This window comes from Ranitomeya imitator, chromosome 10 (assembly GCF_032444005.1).
Source record: "Ranitomeya imitator isolate aRanImi1 chromosome 10, aRanImi1.pri, whole genome shotgun sequence".
Taxonomy (NCBI): domain Eukaryota; kingdom Metazoa; phylum Chordata; class Amphibia; order Anura; family Dendrobatidae; genus Ranitomeya; species Ranitomeya imitator.
This window is the reverse complement of record NC_091291.1, coordinates 3,325,816-3,345,711: the sequence shown is the minus strand read 5'-3', so window position 1 is coordinate 3,345,711 and position 19,896 is coordinate 3,325,816. Positions and strand designations below refer to the sequence as shown.

Sequence of the window (19,896 nt, the reverse complement as noted above, 5' to 3'; positions counted from 1 at the left end):
TAAAGAAGGCACTGGAGGCTTATATCTTGCTTTCACAGTAGCAGCACGACACTATCAGTGTCATAATACGGCACCCCATGCTCATAACCAGAGGGATTCTGACCCTATCTATTGTAATAAAACTGTTACTGCTGTGAACTGGGCACGCCTCTGTGGGCTGCACAATTCACAGTAGTGGGAGTGTTCTGCCGCCATTTTCATGGAGCCCTCGGCTGTCGATTTGTCTTCTGTCATTAGGATCTGCTAACAGAAGCATTAGTGCTTCTGGCGGAACAGATCCTAGATTGACAGGAGTAAAATGCCAGAAAAAAGCCCAGGCAGAGTTGGAGACTGCAAAGACATCAAGGAAGAACAGTGTAGGATCAGCATTATGTGAGCGGAGCGGTCTGTGACTCCTCCTTCAGTAAGAAGGAGCTCCAGGCTGCAGTGAATGGCCAGGCATTGTGGAGGGGGTGAGAGAGACATTTAGTATGGCTGAGAGAGACTGATGGGGAGAGACATGTAGTATGATGAGTGAGACATATGGAGCGTGATGGGGGGAGAGATACACATGGAGTAGCAGGAGAGATACACTTGGAGTGTGATGGGGGAGAGAGACATGTAGTATGATGCTATCTCTCTCCCCTGCTGCTCCATGTGTATCTCTCCCCATCACGCTCCATATGTCTCACTCATCATACTACATGTATCTCTCCCCATCACGCTCCATACAGTTGTGGCCAAAAGTATTGACACCACTGCAATTCTGTCAGATAATACTCCGTTTCTTCCTGAAAATGATTGCAATCACAAATTCTTTATTATTATCTTCATTTAATTTGTCTTAACCCTGCTGTTCTGTTCGGTCTGGGGAGACCTATTTTGAACTTTGGTATTTTTTGGGGTGTTCAAGATGCGGTTCTGAAACTTGTGGTTGATTGACTTAAATGAGGATGGGTCGGTCGGCCACGGGTTTCAGAGCCGCATCTTGAATATTTTAAAGAATATTGAAGTTCAAAGTCGGTCATTTTTGACCAACAGAACAGCAGGGTTAAATGAAAAAACACAAAAAGAATTGTCCTAAGGCTAAGTTCACACTGCGTTAGTGCAGTCTGTTCAACACATCCGTTAAACGGACTGCACTAACGCAAGTGCCGACGTTTGCACAGCGCTAGCGCACATGGAGCATCTGCTAGCTCCATCTGCACTAGCAGTGCGCTAGCAGTGACGGACCCGAAAACGCTGCAGCCCGCGTCTCGGGTCCGTCACTCAATGACGGCACATCGCTAGCGCACACCCATTGTGGGCGTGCGCTAGCGATGCGTCCGCCATTGAAAGTAATGGCGGCGTTAACGGACTACGTTACACCGCGTTATGCTGCGGTGTAACGTAGTCCGTTAAACGGGTCACACTAACGCAGTGTAAACCCAGCCTAAAGCCAAATTGGATATAATTCCACACCAAACATAAAAAAGGGGGTGGACAAAAGTCTTGGCACTGTTGGAAAAATCACGTGATGCTTCTGTAATTAGTGTAATTAACAGCACCTGTAACTTACCTGTGGCACCTAACAGGTGTTGGCAATAACTAAATCACACTTGCAGCCAGTTGACATGGATTAAAGTTGACTCAACCTCTGTCCTGTGTCCTTGTGTGTACCACATTGAGCATGGAGAAAAGAAAGAAGACCAAAGAACTGTCTGAGGACTTGAGAAACCAAATTGTGAGGAAGCATGAGCAAATCTCAAGGCTACAAGTCCATCTTCAAAGACCTGAATGTTCCTGTGTCTACCGTGCGCAGTGTCATCAAGAAGTGTAAAGCCCATGGCACTGTGGCTAACCTCCCTAGATGTGGACGGAAAAGAAAAATCGACAAGAGATTTCAACGCAAGATTGTGCGGATGTTGGATAAAGAACCTTGACTAACATCCAAACAAGTTGAAGCTGCCCTGCAGTCCGCGGGTACAACAGTGTCAACCCGTACTATCCGTCGGCGTCTGAATGAAAAGGGGCTGTATGGTAGGAGACCCAGGAAGACCCCACTTCTTACCCCAAGACATAAAAAAAGCCAGGCTGGAGTTTGCCAAAACTTACCTGAAAAAGCCTAAAACGTTTTGGAAGAATGTTCTCTGGTCAGATGAGGTAGAGCTTTTTGGGCAAAGGCATCAACATAGAGTTTACAGGAGAAAAAAAGAGGCATTCAAAGAAAAGAACACGGTCCCTACAGTCATACATGGTGGAGGTTCCCTGATGTTTTGGGGTTGCTTTGCTGCCTCTGGCACTGGACTGCTTGACCGTGTGCATGGCATTATGAAGTCTGAAGACTACCAACAAATATCGCAGCATAATGTAGGGCCCAGTGTGAGAAAGCTGGGTCTCCCTCAGAGGTCATGGGTCTTCCAGCAGGACAATGATCCAAAATACACTTCAAAAAGCACTAGAAAATGGTTTGAGAGAAAGCACTGGAGACTTCTAAGGTGGCCAGCAATGAGTCCAGACCTGAATCCCATAGAACACCTGTGGAGAGATCTAAAAATGGCAGTTTGGAGAAGGCGCCTTCAAATATCAGGGACCTGGAGCAGTTTACCAAAGAAGAATGGTCTAAAATTCCAGCAGAGCATCGTAAGAAACTCATTGATGGTGACCGGAAGCGGTTGGTCGCAGGTATTTTGGCTAAAGGTTGTGCAACCAAGTATTAGGCTGAGGGTGCCAATACTTTTGTCTGGCCCATTTTTTGAGTTTTGTGTGAAATGATCAATGTTTTGCTTTTTACTTCATTCTCTTTTGTGTTTTTTTCATTTAAGACAAATTAAATGAAGATAATAACAAAGAGTTTGTGTTTGCAATCATTTTCAGGAAGAAACTGAGTATTATCTGACAGAATTGCAGGGGTGTCAATACTTTTGGCCACAACGGTATGTCTCACTCATCATACTACCTGTCCCTCTCCCCATCACACTCAGTGTCTCACCCCTGCTATTCCATGTGCATCTCTCCCCACTACGCTCCATATGTGTCACTCATCATACTACCTGTCCCTCCCCCCTCCACAATGGCTGGCCATTCCTTATCTTACTGACTGATGGGTCACAGACCGCTCCCATAAAGCTATACTGCTGCTCCATACACCCCAGATGTCCCCACTCTTCTCCAGTCCACCATCTTCTGCTCCTCTGTAAACAAGCTGTGCTTCTGATGCAGTGACTGCTGGTGATAGCGGATCACAGGGCAGTCACACACAAAATGGCGCTGCGCTGTGATGCTGCCCTTCATTCTGCCCCAGGGATACTAGACCACCCAAAAGTGAAGGGAAATGGTGATGTCAGCAGTTACTGGCCCAATTTTCCAGCTAACAGTAAAGCTGGTTAGGCCTCTTTCACACTTCCGTCTTTTGTCCTCCATCGCAATCCGTCATTATGAGCAAAAAACGGATCCTGCAGATGTGCTTGCAGGATGCTTTTTGTGCCCATACACTTGTATTAGCGACGGATCGCAACAGATGGGCACACATCGCGTCCGTCGTGCGAAGGATCCGTTCAGTTTTGGCGGACGTGACGCACAAAAAAAAGTTCAATGTAATGTTTTTTTTGTGCGACGTGCGACATTTCCGACCGAGCATGCGCGGCCGAAACTCCGCCCACTCCTCACCGGACTGCAGAATGGGCATCCGCTGCCCCCATCGTGCAGTAATTTCACAACGTACGTCGGCCTTACGCATTGCTACGGGCTCGTACCGACGGAAGTGTGAAAGTAGCCTAAGTCTCACTATAGCTGCTTGAGGCCTAAAACGGATAATGCTCTAGTGGTAATTATATATATATTTTGTAAAAAAATATATATAATACTTTTCATGTAGAAACATTTGCAAACACTGCATTAACAAATTTTAATTAATATTTTAAGCTTAATTTCACACATAAAACTACAAGAGAACTGGTGGCACCTTCCCTTTAATACATTATTAGTGCCTCGTTCTAGGACATTTGCAGGTTGCTGTTGGTCGCTGGTGTTATTGTCGACTTGTTTCCATACTGCTTGTGGACATTTATTACCTGGTGCTGGTATTTGTAGTGACTCCCAATGCCCCATTATTTCCATCCGGCTATCTTCTAGCTGCTAAATGCGTGTTCTACCTTGCCTTATTACCTGTTATTTCTTTGTTCTCTTTGTTATTTTTGTGCAATAAAATGTGTACTTATTTGTATTTATCCCCTTGCATTATTGGGTCATCTTATATCTATATTTACTAGATGTAATTTATTGGATGTTATAGTACTGGGTGGGCCATTTATATGGATGCATCTAAATGGAATGGTTGGTGACCCAGATCGGTGCCCTGAATTTGCAGAATGGGCAAAACAATAATTGTAACGGGACCCTCAGTTTACACAGAACATTATGTTCAGTGATGAGGCAAACTTTTTTGGGTGGTCCACTTATATGGATACACCTAAATAACATGGGAATGGTGACCGTTTTCTGGCGTAGGGTGTCTTGCATTGAAATCTGCAATGACCCGGGTACTGCGTTCACCAGACATCAACACAATTTCTATCCGCTCCTCACGTGTTAACCTCTGCGACATGTCAATTGCTGTACACAAAGATAAACTTGTAAATATCTCATGAAAGAATAAAGTTACATTAAAACCAAGCGCACCATTGTTTTTCTTGTGAAATTCCCAATAAGTTTGATGTGTCACATGACCCTCTTCCCATTGGAAAAAATAACGTTGGGTCCAAAATGGCCGCCATGGTCACCACCCATCTTGAAAAGTTTCCCCCTCTCATATACTAATGTTCCATAAACAGGAAGTTGTATCACCAACCATTCCCATTTTATTCAGGTGTATCCATATAAATGGCCCACCCTATACATTGTGATGGATTCGGGGGTCTCCGGTATATTCTGCAGTGTATATCCTGATAGTAGACAGTATTATAACCTCTCCTCGTCACTTGGGATCAGGATTCATTCTCTTATCTTGATTTGTCCTTTTCCATCTCCAGGTCACTCGTTGTCCAGACCTGAACCACATATTCCACGTACCACCACCAGCTGGATACCCAAACGCTCGGTGAGTGAAGTTCGGCTCTGAGGTTTTTATGGCCGGGGCTGGGAGCAGCGTAATGGTCCAGATGAACATAATTGATTAGTCTTTACTATCTTCTCAAAATGTTCCCAAATGTGGATGTGTAGTGAAATATGTATAGGTATGGATGTATGACTAGTAGTGATGAGCAAATATACTCGTTACTCGGGTTTTCCTGAGCACGCTCGGGTGATCTCCGAGTATTTGTTAGTGTTCGGAGATTAAGTTTTCATCGCCGCAGCTGAATGATTTACAGCTACTAGCCAGGCTGAGTACATGTGGGGATTCCCTAGCAACCAGGCAACCCCCACATGTACTCAGCCTGGCTGATAGCTGTAAATTATTCAGCTGCAGCAATGAAAACTTAATCTCCGAACACTAACAAATACTCGGAGATTACCCGAGCGTGCTCAGGAAAACCCGAGTAACGAGTATATTCGCTCATCACTAAAGGTACCGTCACACTCAGCAACTTTGCAAAGAGAACGACAACAATCCGTGACATTGCAGCGTTCTGGATAGCGATCTCGTTGTGTTTGACACGCAGCAGCGATCTGGATCCCGCTGTGCCATCGCTGGTCGGAGCTAGAAGTCCAGAACTTTATTTGGTCGTCAGGTGTCTCTCTCTCTCTCTTGCAAATCGCTACAGCGCACAAGCGAGAAGATGGCGATAGGCGTGCACGCCCTTAAGACCTATGTCATCACTCTGCCCACGCTCCTTCATTGGCTGAAAAAATGGCGCCAAACGCGTCATACGAAATGCGACTTTGGCGCGAAGATCGCCGAACGCATGGCCGATCCCACACTAGGATTGGGTCGGGTTTCATGAAAACCGACTTTGCCAAAAGTCGGCGACTTTTGAATTTGTCCGATCCGTTTCGCTCAAGCCTAGCAACGACGCCAGCAACGAGCATAGGGCCCCTAGATGTGTGTCGGATCGGTACACTCCGGCTGTTTGACATGGAGCTAACAACCAGCGAGAACAAGAAGTGAGTCGCCGTTACGTCACTGGATCGCTCCTGCATCTTTCTGGAGTTGCTGTGTTTGACGTCTCTACAGCAACCTAAACAGCGACGCTCCAGCGATCTAGTTTAGGTCGGCTCATTGTCTATATCGCTGCAGCGTCGCTGAGTGTGACGGTACCTTAATGACTAGCAGTAATTTAACATCTGTCCGGAGACTGCAGGTCTCACAGGGGTCACAGCACATGTTATCCTGAGAGGGCAGTCTACTGTCTCCAATCCCGCCAGGGGGCCTCGCTAAGAACCAGGAAGGGGAAACATTTCACACCTTCTAGCTCTTTTGAAGAGAGATGGAAATTACAGCCGGACATTATCTATGAGAAACGTGTGGTGCAGTAAAAGGTGTAGTGCTGGACGGAAGATATATTTCTCCAGGCAGGATAAGTTTTAGCCTGTTATTTTCCTAAGGTTGAGGACCTGCAGTGATGCCACGATCACGTGATCGACCCATGTGATGGGTACCTCACCTGTGGCTGTGGCTATAGACTATGTAATGGAGTTTATTTTGTTTGGCACATGTTATTCTGGGTTTGGAGCTGGGCTGGAGAGAGCCTGAACTGTTTTCTCTGCCACACATGTCACAAAGGTTGGTGACATGACTGTTAGCAACCCTGGGAATGGCACCTGGCGGAAGCCGCTGACCTGCCAGCCGCTTAGTTAAGCCCGTCCCGTGTAAGGGTGAGTCTGAGACCAGTGGTTCTCCAAGCTGGAGTATGTTTGTTTTTTTTCTCTTACTTTCTGTCACGGACTGTTTAAAGTGTCAATAAACCACTGAAGTTTGGACTGGAAGCCTGTGTGTTGCCTCATTACTGCGGCCCTACCACTGCTCACCTGAGCCAATCCCTACAAACGTTACACAAAGAGTTTCAGAGAAAATAATATATTAATTGGTGGAGCAGCCATGGTCCAGTCACAAACCAGCAATTATAATATTAACCTGAGAGGCTGCTCTAGAAATGTGACCACCAGGTCGACTCTATAAATTAGGCATACACAGAAAGAAAGATGTTCACATGTGGGGGAAAACTGTAAGTTTTATCCCTTTATTTTACCACTGTTTTTGCATATTTGTATGTGTTTTATTCCCATATTTTTATACCTTTTTTATTGTAAGCACTGTACCTTTTCTATTAAAGCATAAAACTTTAATAAGTCTGAACCTTGTATGCTCTAAAGAATCCATAGCCTTACAGTGTGTGAGCCTTATGATTGGCAGACAGTAGTAGTAATATTTCTGGGACTCATCGCCCGGGTGTTTGGTGAGAAGTGGCAGCATGTATGAGTGGGTGTGTGGCCTGGGTCGGTGTGTGATTTATGCTCCCATTACAGCATAGGACAGAGGTTGGATGCTGGACTGAGTGGGGAGATAGATTAACCCTTGCAGGCGCAACCCCCAGTCACGTGCTGAGAAGCGGGTACATGACAGGATGTATTTCCTCCATACATGGGGCATGGCTGACACCTCCCTGAGTAATAATGACACCCTGTGCTCCTATGTGTTATTGCTGCTCTTTTGAATCGGATAGATTTTTATTGATGAAATTCAAACAAAGAAACAGAGACCAGACATTACAGTGTCCAACAAAGTCACATATTTTCAATTACAGCGCATCCCCCCCACCCCACCTTATAGAAACATCAACAACAAATACTCAGAAGTACATCCTCCCTTCGGGATCATCATCTCTCCACCCACGGTGTCCACAATGCATTGAACTTTTTTTTCCCTTTTTCTTTTGTCATAAATATCTTTTTCCATATTTACAATAAAGTCTGATTGTCTAAAAAATTCTTGTATTGTCGTTGATTTCTTCATTTATCCAATGCCTAGCTATTAATTTACGTGCAATGTATAACAACCTAGCTATCGCCAACTTGAACTGATTTTGAATCTGAATCTCCTCCACATATCCTAAAATGCAAAGAACAGGATCCCTCGGTCATACACTACCTCTATAGTGTTGTTATTGCTACTCTGTGATGCCATACAATGAATTACCTGTGCTTTGTGATGTCATCCTGGTACCAGCTCTGTGATGTCATCGTGGTACCATCTCTGTGATGTCATCGTGGTACCGGCTCTCTGTGATGTCATCGTGGTACCAGCTCTCTGTGATGTCATCGTGGTAGCGGCTCTCTGTGATGTCATCGTGGTACCGGCTCTCTGTGATGTCATCGTGGTACCGGCTCTCTGTGATGTCATCGTGGTACCGGCTCTCTGTGATGTCATCGTGGTACCGGCTCTCTGTGATGTCATCGTGGTACCGGCTCTGCGATGTCATCGTGTTACCGACTCTCTGCGATGTCATCGTGTTACCGGCTCTGTGATGTCACCTTGCTCCTTATTGTCACTCTGTAATGTAACTGTGAACACTATGGCCGCACTGTGCTGTTGGGGATGTACAGTTGTGCTCAAAAGTTTACATACCCCGACCAAATTTTTGCTTTCTTTGCCTTTTTTTCAGAGAATATAAATGATAACACCAAAACCTTTTCCTCCACTCATGATCAGTGGTTGGGTGAAGCCATTTATTGTCAGACTACTGTGTTTTCTCTTTTTTTAAAATCATAATGGGGTATGAGAACTTTTGATTAGGGTCATTTGGAGGTTTTGTGTTGTAATTAGGATTTAAAAAGAGAAAACACAGTAGATGACAATAAATGGCTTCACCCAACCACTAACCATGAGTGGAGAAAAAGTGTTGGTGTTCTCATTCATATTCTCTGAAAAAAGGCCAAGAAAGCAAAAATTCTCCCGGGGTATGTAAACTTTTGAGAACGACTGTAGATGTGTTTAAAATACTCAGCCAGAAATCACCCTGGGACGCGTCCTGCAGTTTGGTGCACGTCAGTCACACGGCCATATGTAAAATTAGGACACAGGCGTCCGTAGCCACTAGTTTCATACTGATAGTGATGTGTCCGTGTGGCGTTCTATAGAGACAAAACGGTGGAGCCAAAATGCCTGAGAGATTTGGTACCACGCAGATCGTTGAGGGGCCACATGTTATTAGTCTATTGTTAGAAGCGGACCACGCAGGTGTATCCTGAGCGTAATATTGTAGACATTATATGACAACTACAACCACTACAAAGGTCTCTGTATATGATGAGGTGTCAGTGACGTGGTGCTCGCAGGTCTGTGTATATGATGAGGTGTAAGTGACGTGGTGCTCGCAGGTCTGTGTATATGATGGTGTCAGTGACGTGGTGCTCGCAGGTCTCTGTATATGATGAGGTGTCAGTGACGTGGTGCTCGCAGGTCTGTGTATATGATGATGTGTCAGTGACGTGGTGCTCGCAGGTCTCTGTATATGATGAGGTGTCAGTGACGTGGTGCTCGCAGGTCTGTGTATATGATGATGTGTCAGTGACGTGGTGCTCGCAGGTCTCTGTATATGATGAGGTGTCAGTGACGTGGTGCTCGCAGGTCTCTGTATATGATGAGGTGTAAGTGACGTGGTGCTCGCAGGTCTGTGTATATGATGATGTGTCAGTGACGTGGTGCTCGCAGGTCTCTGTATATGATGAGGTGTAAGTGACGTGGTGCTCGCAGGTGTCTGTGTATATGATGAGGTGTCAGTGACGTGGTGCTCGCAGGTCTGTGTATATGATGGTGTCAGTGACGTGGTGCTCGCAGGTCTCTCTATATGATGAGGTGTCAGTGACGTGGTGCTCGCAGGTCTGTGTATATGATGATGTGTCAGTGACGTGGTGCTCGCAGGTCTCTGTATATGATGAGGTATCAGTGACGTGGCGCTCGCAGGTTTGTGTATATGATGAGGTGTCAGTGACGTGGTGCTCGCAGGTGTCTGTGTATATGATGAGGTGTCAGTGACGTGGTGCTCGCAGGTCTCTGTATATGATGAGGTATCAGTGACGTGGCGCTCGCAGGTTTGCGTATATGATGAGGTGTCAGTGACGTGGTGCTCGCAGGTGTCTGTGTATATGATGAGGTGTCAGTGACGTGGTGCTCGCAGGTCTCTGTATATGATGAGGTGTCAGTGACGTGGTGCTCGCAGGTCTCTGTATATGATGAGGTGTCAGTGACGTGGCGCTTGCAGGTCTGTGTATATGATGAGGTGTCAGTGACGTGGCGCTCGCAGGTTTGTGTATATGATGAGGTGTCAGTGACGTGGTGCTCGCAGGTCTGTGTATATGATGAGGTGTCAGTGACGTGGTGCTCGCAGGTCTCTGTGTATATGATGAGGTGTCAGTGACGTGGTGCTCGCAGGTCTGTATATATGATGAGGTGTCAGTGACGTGGTGCTCGCAGGTCTCTGTATATGATGAGGTGTCAGTGACGTGGCGCTCGCAGCAGGTCTGTGTATATGATGAGGTGTCAGTGACGTGGTGCTCACACGTCTTAGTATATGATGAGGTGTCAGTGACGTGGTGCTCGCAGGTCTGTATATATGATGAGGTGTCAGTGACGTGGTGCTCGCAGGTCTCTGTATATGATGGTGTCAGTGACGTGGCGCTCGCAGGTCTGTGTATATGATGAGGTGTCAGTGACGTGGTGCTCGCAGGTCTCTGTATATGATGAGGTGTCAGTGACGTGGTGCTCGCAGGTCTGTGTATATGATGAGGTGTCAGTGACGTGGTGCTCGCAGGTCTCTCTGTATATGATGAGGTGTCAGTGACGTGCTCGCAGGTCTGTGTGTATATGATGAGGTCTCAGTGACGTGGTGCTCGCAGTTCTCTGTATATGATGAGGTGTCGGTGACGTGCTCGCAGGTCTGTGTATATGATGAGGTGTCGGTGACGTGGTGCTCGCAGGTCTGTGTATATGATGAGGTGTCAGTGACGTGGCACTCGCAGGTCTGTGTATATGATGAGGTGTCGGTGACGTGGTGCTCTGTTATGGCTGGTAATTCAGTACCACAATGGACATAGAAGTCAGAGCACATACAGTGATCTGACAATAACCCAAAAACATAGAATGAGCTTTGAGACGTGGGAACTCTGCTGACCGCAATCCCTAATCCTCTCCAACCACACTAGAGGCAGCCGTGGATTGCGCCTAACGCTCCCTATGCAACTCGGCACAGCCTGAGAAACTAGCTAGCCTGAAGATAGAAAATAAGCCTACCTTGCCTCAGAGAAATACCCCAAAGGAAAAGGCAGCCCCCCACATATAATGACTGTGAGTTAAGATGAAAAGACAAACGTAGAGATAAAATAGATTTAGCAAAGTGAGGGCCGACTTTCTGAACAGAGCAAGGATAGGAAAGGTAACTTTGCGGTCAACACAAAACCCTACAAACAACCACGCAAAGGGGGCAAAAAGACCCTCCGTACCGACTAACGGCACGGAGGTACACCCTCTGCGTCCCAGAGCTTCCAGCAAGCAAGAAAAACCAAATAAACAAGCTGGACAGAAAAACCAGCAAACAAAAATAACACAAGAGCAACTTAGCTATGCAGAGCAGCAGGCCACAGGAACGATCCAGGAGGAAGCAAGTCCAATACTAGAACATTGACTGGAGGCCAGGATCAAAGCACTAGGTGGAGTTAAATAGAGCAGCACCTAACGACTTCACCACATCACCTGAGGAAGGAAACTCAGAAGCCGCAGTACCACTCTCCTCCACTAACGGAAGCTCATAGAGAGAATCAGCCGAAGTACCACTTGTGACCACAGGAGGGAGCTCTGCCACAGAATTCACAACAGTACCCCCCCCTTGAGGAGGGGTCACCGAACCCTCACCAGAGCCCCCAGGACGACCAGGATGAGCCATATGAAAGGCACGAACAAGATCGGGAGCATGGACATCAGAGGCAAAGACCCAGGAATTATCTTCCTAAGCATAACCCTTCCACTTAACCAGATACTGGAGTTTCCGTCTTGAAACACGAGAATCCAAAATCTTCTCCACAATATACTCCAACTGCCCCTCCACCAAAACCGGGGCAGGAGGATCAACAGATGGAACCATAGGTGCCACGTATCTCCGCAACAATGACCTATGGAATACGTTATGGATGGAAAAAGAATCAGTAAGGGTCAAACGAAAAGACACAGGATTAAGAACCTCAGAAATCCTATACGGACCAATAAAACGAGGTTTAAACTTAGGAGAGGAAACCTTCATAGGAATATGACGAGAAGACAACCAAACCAAATCCCCAACACGAAGTCGGGGACCCACACAGCGTCTGCGATTAGCGAAACGTTGAGACTTCTCCTAGACAAGTCAATGCCCATCCTTGCACAAAAGGCTCGCCAAAACCTCGAAACAAACTGGGAACCTCTGTCAGAAACGATATTCTCTGGAATGCCATGTAAACGAACCACATGCTGGAAGAACAATGGCACCAAATCAGAGGAGGAAGGTAATTTGGACAAGGGTACCAAATGGACCATCTTAGAGAAGCGATCACAGACCACCCAAATGACTGACATTTTTTGAGAGACGGGAAGATCTGAAATAAAATCCATAGAGATATGTGTCCAAGGCCTCTTCGGGAGCGGCAAGGGCAAAAGCAACCCACTGGCACGAGAACAGCAGGGCTTAGCCCGAGCACAAATCCCACAGGACTGCACAAAAGAACGCACATCCCGCGACAGAGATGGCCACCAAAAGGATCTAGCCACTAACTCTCTGGTACCAAAGATTCCAGGATGACCAGCCAACACCGAACAATGAGCCTCAGAGATAACTTTATTCGTCCACCTATCAGGGACAAACAGTTTCTCCGCTGGGCAACGATCAGGTTTATTATCCTGAAATTTTTGCAGCACCCGCCGCAAATCAGGGGAGATGGCAGACACAATTACTCCCTCTTTGAGGATACCCGCCGGCTCAGATAAACCCGGAGAGTCGGTCACAAAACTCCTAGACAGGGCATCCGCCTTCACATTTTTAGAGCCCGGAAGGTACGAAACCACAAAGTCAAAACGGGCAAAAAACAGCGACCAACGAGCCTGTCTAGGATTCAACCGCTTGGCAGACTCGAGATAAGTCAAGTTCTTATGATCAGTCAAGACCACCACGCGATGCTTAGCTCCTTCAAGCCAATGACGCCACTCCTCGAATGCCCACTTCATGGCCAGCAACTCTCGATTGCCAACATCATAATTTCGCTCAGCAGGCGAAAACTTCCTGGAAAAGAAGGCGCATGGTTTCATCACCAAGCAATCAGAACTTCTCTGCGACAAAACAGCCCCTGCTCCAATCTCAGAAGCATCAACCTCGACCTGGAATGGAAGCGAAACATCTGGTTGACACAACACAGGGGCAGAAGAAAACCGACGCTTCAGCTCTTGAAAAGCTTCCACAGCAGCAGAAGACCAATTGACCACATCAGCACCCTTCTTGGTCAAATCGGTCAATGGTTTAGCAATACTAGAAAAATTGCAGATGAAGCGACGATAAAAATTAGCAAAGCCCAGGAACTTTTGCAGACTTTTCAGAGATGTCGGCTGAGTCCAATCATGGATGGATTGGACCATAACAGGGTCCATCTCAATAGTAGAAGGGGAAAAAATGAACCCCAAAAATGAAACCTTCTGAACACCAAAGAGACACTTAGATCACTTCACAAACAAAGAATTAGCACGCAGGACCTGAAACACCGTTCTGACCTGCTTCACATGAGACTCCCAATCATCCAAGAAGATCAAAATATCATCCAAGTATACAATCACGAATTTATCCAGGTACTCTCGGAAGATGTCATGCATAAAGGACTGAAACACTGATGAAGCATTGGCAAGTCCGAATGGCATTACTAGATACTCAAAATGGCCCTCGGGCGTATTAAATGCAGTTTTCCATTCATCGCCTCGCTTAATACGCACAAGATTATACGCACCACGAAGATATATCTTGGTGAACTAACTAGCCCCCTTAATCCGAGCAAACAAATCAGATAACAGCGGCAAGGGATACTGAAATTTAACCGTGATCTTATTTAGAAGGCGGTAATCTATACAAGGTCTCAGTGAACCATCCTTCTTGGCCACAAAAAAGAACCCTGCTCCTAATGGCGACGATGACGGGCGAATATGCCCCTTCTCCAAGGACTCCTTCACGTAACTCCGCATAGCGGCGTGCTCAGGCACAGATAAATTAAACAGTCGACCTTTTGGGAATTTACTACCAGGAATCAAATCGATAGCACAATCACAATCCCTATGCGGAGGTAGGGTATCGGACTTGGGCTCATCAAATACATCCCGGTAATCAGACAAGAACTCTGGAACCTCAGAAGGGGTGGATGACGAAATAGACAGAAATGGGACATCACCATGTACCCCCTGACAACCCCAGCTGGACACAGACATGGATTTCCAATCTAATACTGGATTATGGACTTGTAGCCATGGCAACCCCAACACGACCACATCATGCAGATTATGCAACACCAGAAAGCGAATAACCTCCTGATGTGCAGGAGCCATGCACATGGTCAGCTGGGTCCAGTACTGAGGCTTATTCTTGGCCAAAGGCGTAGCATCAATTCCTCTCAATGGAATAGGACACTGCAAGGGCTCCAAGAAAAACCCACAACGCCTAGCATATTCCAAGTCCATCAAATTCAGGGCAGCGCCTGAATCCACAAATGCCATGACAGAATAAGATGACAAAGAGCAGATCAAGGTAACGGACAAAAGAAATTTTGACTGTACCGTACCAATGGTGGCAGACCTAGCGAACCGCTTAGTGCGCTTAGGACAATCAGAGATAGCATGAGTGGAATCACCACAGTAGAAACACAGACCATTCAGACGTCTGTGTTCTTGCCGTTCAACTCTGGTCAAAGTCCTATCGCACTGCATAGGCTCAGGTTTATGCTCAGATAATACCGCCAAATGGTGCACAGATTTACGCTCACGCAAGCGTCGACCGATCTGAATGGCCAAAGACATAGACTCATCCAGACCAGCAGGCATAGGAAATCCCACCATGACATCCTTAAGGGCTTCAGAGAGACCCTCTCTGAAAATAGCTGCGAGCGCACCTTCATTCCATTGAGTGAGTACGGACCACTTTCTAAATTTCTGACAATATACCTCTATCTCATCCTGACCCTGACACAGAGCCAGCAAATTTTTCTCTGCCTGATCCACTGAATTAGGTTCATCGTACAGCAATCCGAGCGCCAGGAAAAACGCATCAATATTACTTAATGCAGGATCTCCTGGCGCAAGAGAAAATGCCCAGTCCTGAGGGTCGCCACGTAAAAAAGAAATAATGATCCTAACTTGTTGAACTGGGTCACCAGAGGAGCGAGGTTTCAAAGCCAGAAATAGTTTACAATTATTTTTGAAACTCAGAAATTTAGTTCTATCTCCAAAAAAACAAATCAGGAATAGGAATTCTTGGTTCTAACATAGAATTCTGAACCACAAAGTCTTGAATATTTTGTACTCTTGCCGTGAGCTGATCCACACATGAAGACAGACCTTTAATGTCCATTGCTACACCTGTGTCCTGAACCACCCAAATGTCTAGGGGAAAAAAAAGGCAAAACACAGTGCAGAGAAAAAAAAATGGTCTCAGAACTTCTTTTTTCCCTCTATTGGGAATCATTAGTACTTTTGGCCTCCAGTACTGTTATGGCTGGTAATTCAGTACCACAATGGACATAGAAGTCAGAGCACATACAGTGATCTGACAATAACCCAAAAACATAGAACGAGCTCTGAGACGTGGGAACTCTGCTGACCGCAATCCCTAATCCTCTCCAACCACACTAGAGGCAGCCGTGTATTGCGCCAAACGCTCCCTATGCAACTCGGCACAGCCTGAGAAACTAGCTAGCCTGAAGATAGAAAATAAGCCTACCTTGCCTCAGAGAAATACCCCAAAGGAAAAGGCAGCCCCCCACATATAATGACTGTGAGTTAAGATGAAAAGACAAACGTAGAGATGAAATAGATTTAGCAAAGTGAGGCCCGACTTTCTGAACAGAGCGAGGATAGGAAAGGTAACTTTGCGGTCAACACAAAACCCTACAAACAACCACGCAAAGGGGGCAAAAAGACCCTCCGTACCGACTAACGGCACGGAGGTACACCCTCTGCGTCCCAGAGCTTCCAGCAAGCAAGAAAAACCAAATAAACAAGCTGGACAGAAAAAACAGCAAACAAAAATAACACAAGAGCAACTTAGCTATGCAGAGCAGCAGGCCACAGGAACGATCCAGGAGGAAGCAAGTCCAATACTAGAACATTGACTGGAGGCCAGGATCAAAGCACTAGGTGGAGTTAAATAGAGCAGCACCTAACGACTTCACCACATCACCTGAGGAAGGAAACTCAAAAGCCGCAGTACCACTCTCCTCCACTAACGGAAGCTCATAGAGAGAATCAGCCGAAGTACCACTTGTGACCACAGGAGGGAGCTCTGCCACAGAATTCACAACAGTGCTCGCAGGTCTCTGTATATGATGAGGTGTCAGTGACGTGGCGCTCGCAGGTCTGTGTATATGATGAGGTGTCGGTGACGTGGCGCTCGCAGGTCTCTGTATATGATGAGGTGTCGGTGACGCGGTGCTCGCAGGTCTCTGTGTATATGATGAGGTGTCAGTGACGTGGTGCTCGCAGGTCTGTGTATATGATGAGGTGTCAGTGACGTGGTGCTCGCAGGTCTGTGTATGTGATGAGGTGTCAGTGACGTGGTGCTCGCAGGTCTGTGTATATGATGAGGTGTCAGTGACGTGGCGCTCGCAGGTCTGTGTATATGATGAGGTGTCAGTGACGTTGCGCTCGCAGGTCTGTGTATATGATGAGGTGTTGGTGACGTGGCGCTCGCAGGTCTCTGTATATGATGAGGTGTCGGTGACGTGGTGCTCGCAGGTCTCTGTGTATATGATGAGGTGTCAGTGACGTGGTGCTCGCAGGTCTGTGTATATGATGAGGTGTCAGTGACATACTCGCAGGTGTCTGTGTATGATGAGGTGTCAGTGACGTGGTGCTCGCATGTCTCTGTATATGATGAGGTGTCAGTGACGTGGTGCTCGCAGGTCTGTGTATATGATGTGTCTGACGTGGTGCTCGCAGGTCTGTGTACACGGTGTTCCATATTATTATGCAATTTGGATTTAAGTGTCAAAGATTTAATTGTTTTGTTTTTCAAATAAGTTTGCGGATGGTTTTGTGTCTCAGGGCTCAATGAATCACTGAAATCTTAAACACATGTCATAATTAGTTTTCCAGGTGATTCTAATTAAAGGAAAACTACTTAAAAATGATGACCCACATTATTAAGCAGGCCACAGGTTTCAAGCAATATGGGAAATAAAAAGGATCTCACTGCTGCCGAAAAGTGTTATGCAATGCCTTGGTCAAGGGATGAAAATATTAGATATTTCATGAAAACTTAAGAGTGATCATCATAGTGTGAAGAGATTTGTAACTGAAACAGAGCACAGACAGTTCATGCAGATAAAGGCATAATGAGGAAGGTTTCTGCCAGACAAATTCATGGGATTAAGAGAGCAGCTGCCAAAATACCATTATAAACCAGCAAACAGTTATTTGAGGCTGCTGGTGCCTCTGGAGTCTCTCGAACCTTAAGGTGTAGGATCCTTCAAAGGCTTGCTGTGGTGCATAAACCTACTATTCGGCCACCCCCTAAACAGTGTTCATGAGCAGTAACGGTTGCAGTGGGCCCAGACATACATGAAGACTAATTTCCAAACAGTCTTGTTTACTGATGAGTGTCGAGCAACTCTGGATGGTCCAGATGGATGGAGTAGTGGATGGTTGGTGGATGGCCACCATGTCCCAACAAGGCTGCAATGTCGGCAAGGAGGTGGAGGAGTGATGTTTTAGTCTGGAATCATGGGGAAACAGCTGGTAGGGCCCTTTAATGTTCCTGAAGGTGTGAAAATGACCTCTGCAAAGTATATAGAGTTTTCCTATCGCCACGACAGCGCCCCTACGAGAGAGGGGATCCGCCCACCTTCCGGACAGGAACCTACAGGATTTAAAGGGGCGGTCCCCCTCACCACTCCAGTTTGGGTTCCTGTCCGGACGGCGGGAGCCTGCAGGATCAGCAGTCTTTCCCGGGCCTCCATGCCTCTGCGCGGTATCTTTTAGGAACGGTGGAATCGGGGGCTCGGAAGCAGCGTCGGGGGTGTCCTGCGTGCAGACCCCCCCTCGTCTGGCCATGAGGAGCGCGTCCCAGGAGTCGGGCAGTGCCGTCCTGGTCCGCGGTTGAGCGCGGTGTGCAGCGTCCACACCGGCGCTGGTGAACCCGGAAGTAGTTGGTACGCTTCCGGGGTAAGCCGGGGGAGGAGCGCTGCAGCGCTGTAAAAGAGCGACGCCTAGGGTAGGAGGCGCGCAACCATGTCCTCAGTAGGGGACGCCGAGCACCCTCATGGAGAGGGAGCAGAACAGCGCAGTAAGAGCGGTAGCGGACGCTCAAGGAGAAGCAGCAGCAGCGTGGTACGGGGGCGGCAGCGTCCGAGCGCCCCAGCGTCACATTTGGATCCTACTCCTCCAGAACCGGTATTCACAGGATCAGCCTTATGGTGAGTGTTAAATCAGACACCTGGTGCTGATATGGTCTGTTATTTGTGCTTTGTTTTAGGGAAAAAAGACCACAAAATCTAAGCACAAGCAATGTGCTCTATGCATGACACCAATGCCTGACAGTTATACCAAAAGGCTGTGTCAGGCTTGCATATCTCAGACCTTAGAAGAGGAAGCTCCCCTTCGGTCATCAGACCTTAGAGCGGTCATCAGGGAAGAAATTAGCTATTCACTTAGAGGCAGCCGCCAGGAAAGGTCGGGCAGGGACATATCGCCAGGATCTAGCCTGTCCCTGCAAGAAGGGGAATGTTCCCACTCCTCATCTCCATCCTCCTCAGATGAAGAGGGAAGGCCTTGTTTCTCGGTGGACAACATGGACATGTTAGTTAAAGGAGTCCGAGCTACCATGGGTGTTGCAGAGAGCAAGGAACCAAGGTCCGCACAGGACATAATGTTTGCGGGCTTGTGCCAGAGGAGTCGTAAGGCGTTCCCGGTGGTGGATACGGTTAAAGGCCCCTTCACATTTAGCGACGCTGCAGCGATACCGACAACGATCCGAATCGCTGCAGCGTCGCTGTTTGGTCGCTGGAGAGCTGTCACACAGACCGCTCTCCAGCGACCAACGATGCCGGTAACCAGGGTAAACATCGGGTAACTAAGCGCAGGGCCGCGCTTAGTAACCCGATGTTTACCCTGGTTACCATGCTAAAAGTAAAAAAAAACAAACACTAGATACTTACCTACAGCCGTCTGTCCTCCAGCGCTGCGCTCTTGCTTCTCTGCTCTCCTCCTGTACTGGCTGTGAGCCGGAAAGCAGAGCGGTGACGTCACCGCTCTGCTTTCCGGCTCACAGCCAGTACAGGAGGAGAGCAGAGAAGCAAGAGCGCAGCGCTGGAGGACAGACAGCGGTAGGTAAGTATGTAGTGTTTGTTTTTTTTTACTTTTAGCATGGTAACCAGGGTAAACATCGGGTTACTAAGCGCGGCCCTGCGCTTAGTTACCCGATGTTTACCCTGGTTACCAGTGAAGACATCGCTGGATCGGTGTCACACACGCCGATCCAGCGATGTCTCCAGGGAGTCCAGCGACGAAATAAAGTTCTGGACTTTCTTCAGCGACCAACGATCTCCCAGCAGGGGCCTGATCGTTGGTCGCTGTCACACATAACGATTTCATTAACGATATCGTTGCTACGTCACAAATAGCAACGATATCGTTAACAATATCGTTATGTGTGAAGGTACCTTAAGACTCTTATAAAGAGAGAATGGGATAAGCAGGATAAGGGTTTCCTTCCGTCATCAGCTAAAAGAAGG

General features: G+C 47.2%; 1 long non-coding RNA gene across 2 annotated transcripts in view; it reads left to right on the top strand.

Annotated features, from left to right (window-relative positions):
- The window catches only part of LOC138651974 (uncharacterized), a 120,730-nt gene that overhangs the window by 8,969 nt on the left and 91,865 nt on the right, over positions 1–19,896 (top strand). For both annotated transcript variants that reach the window (XR_011315551.1, XR_011315550.1), the window contains exon 2: positions 4,989–5,056. This is a non-coding gene — a long non-coding RNA (uncharacterized lncRNA). The remainder of the gene's footprint in view (positions 1–4,988; positions 5,057–19,896) is intronic.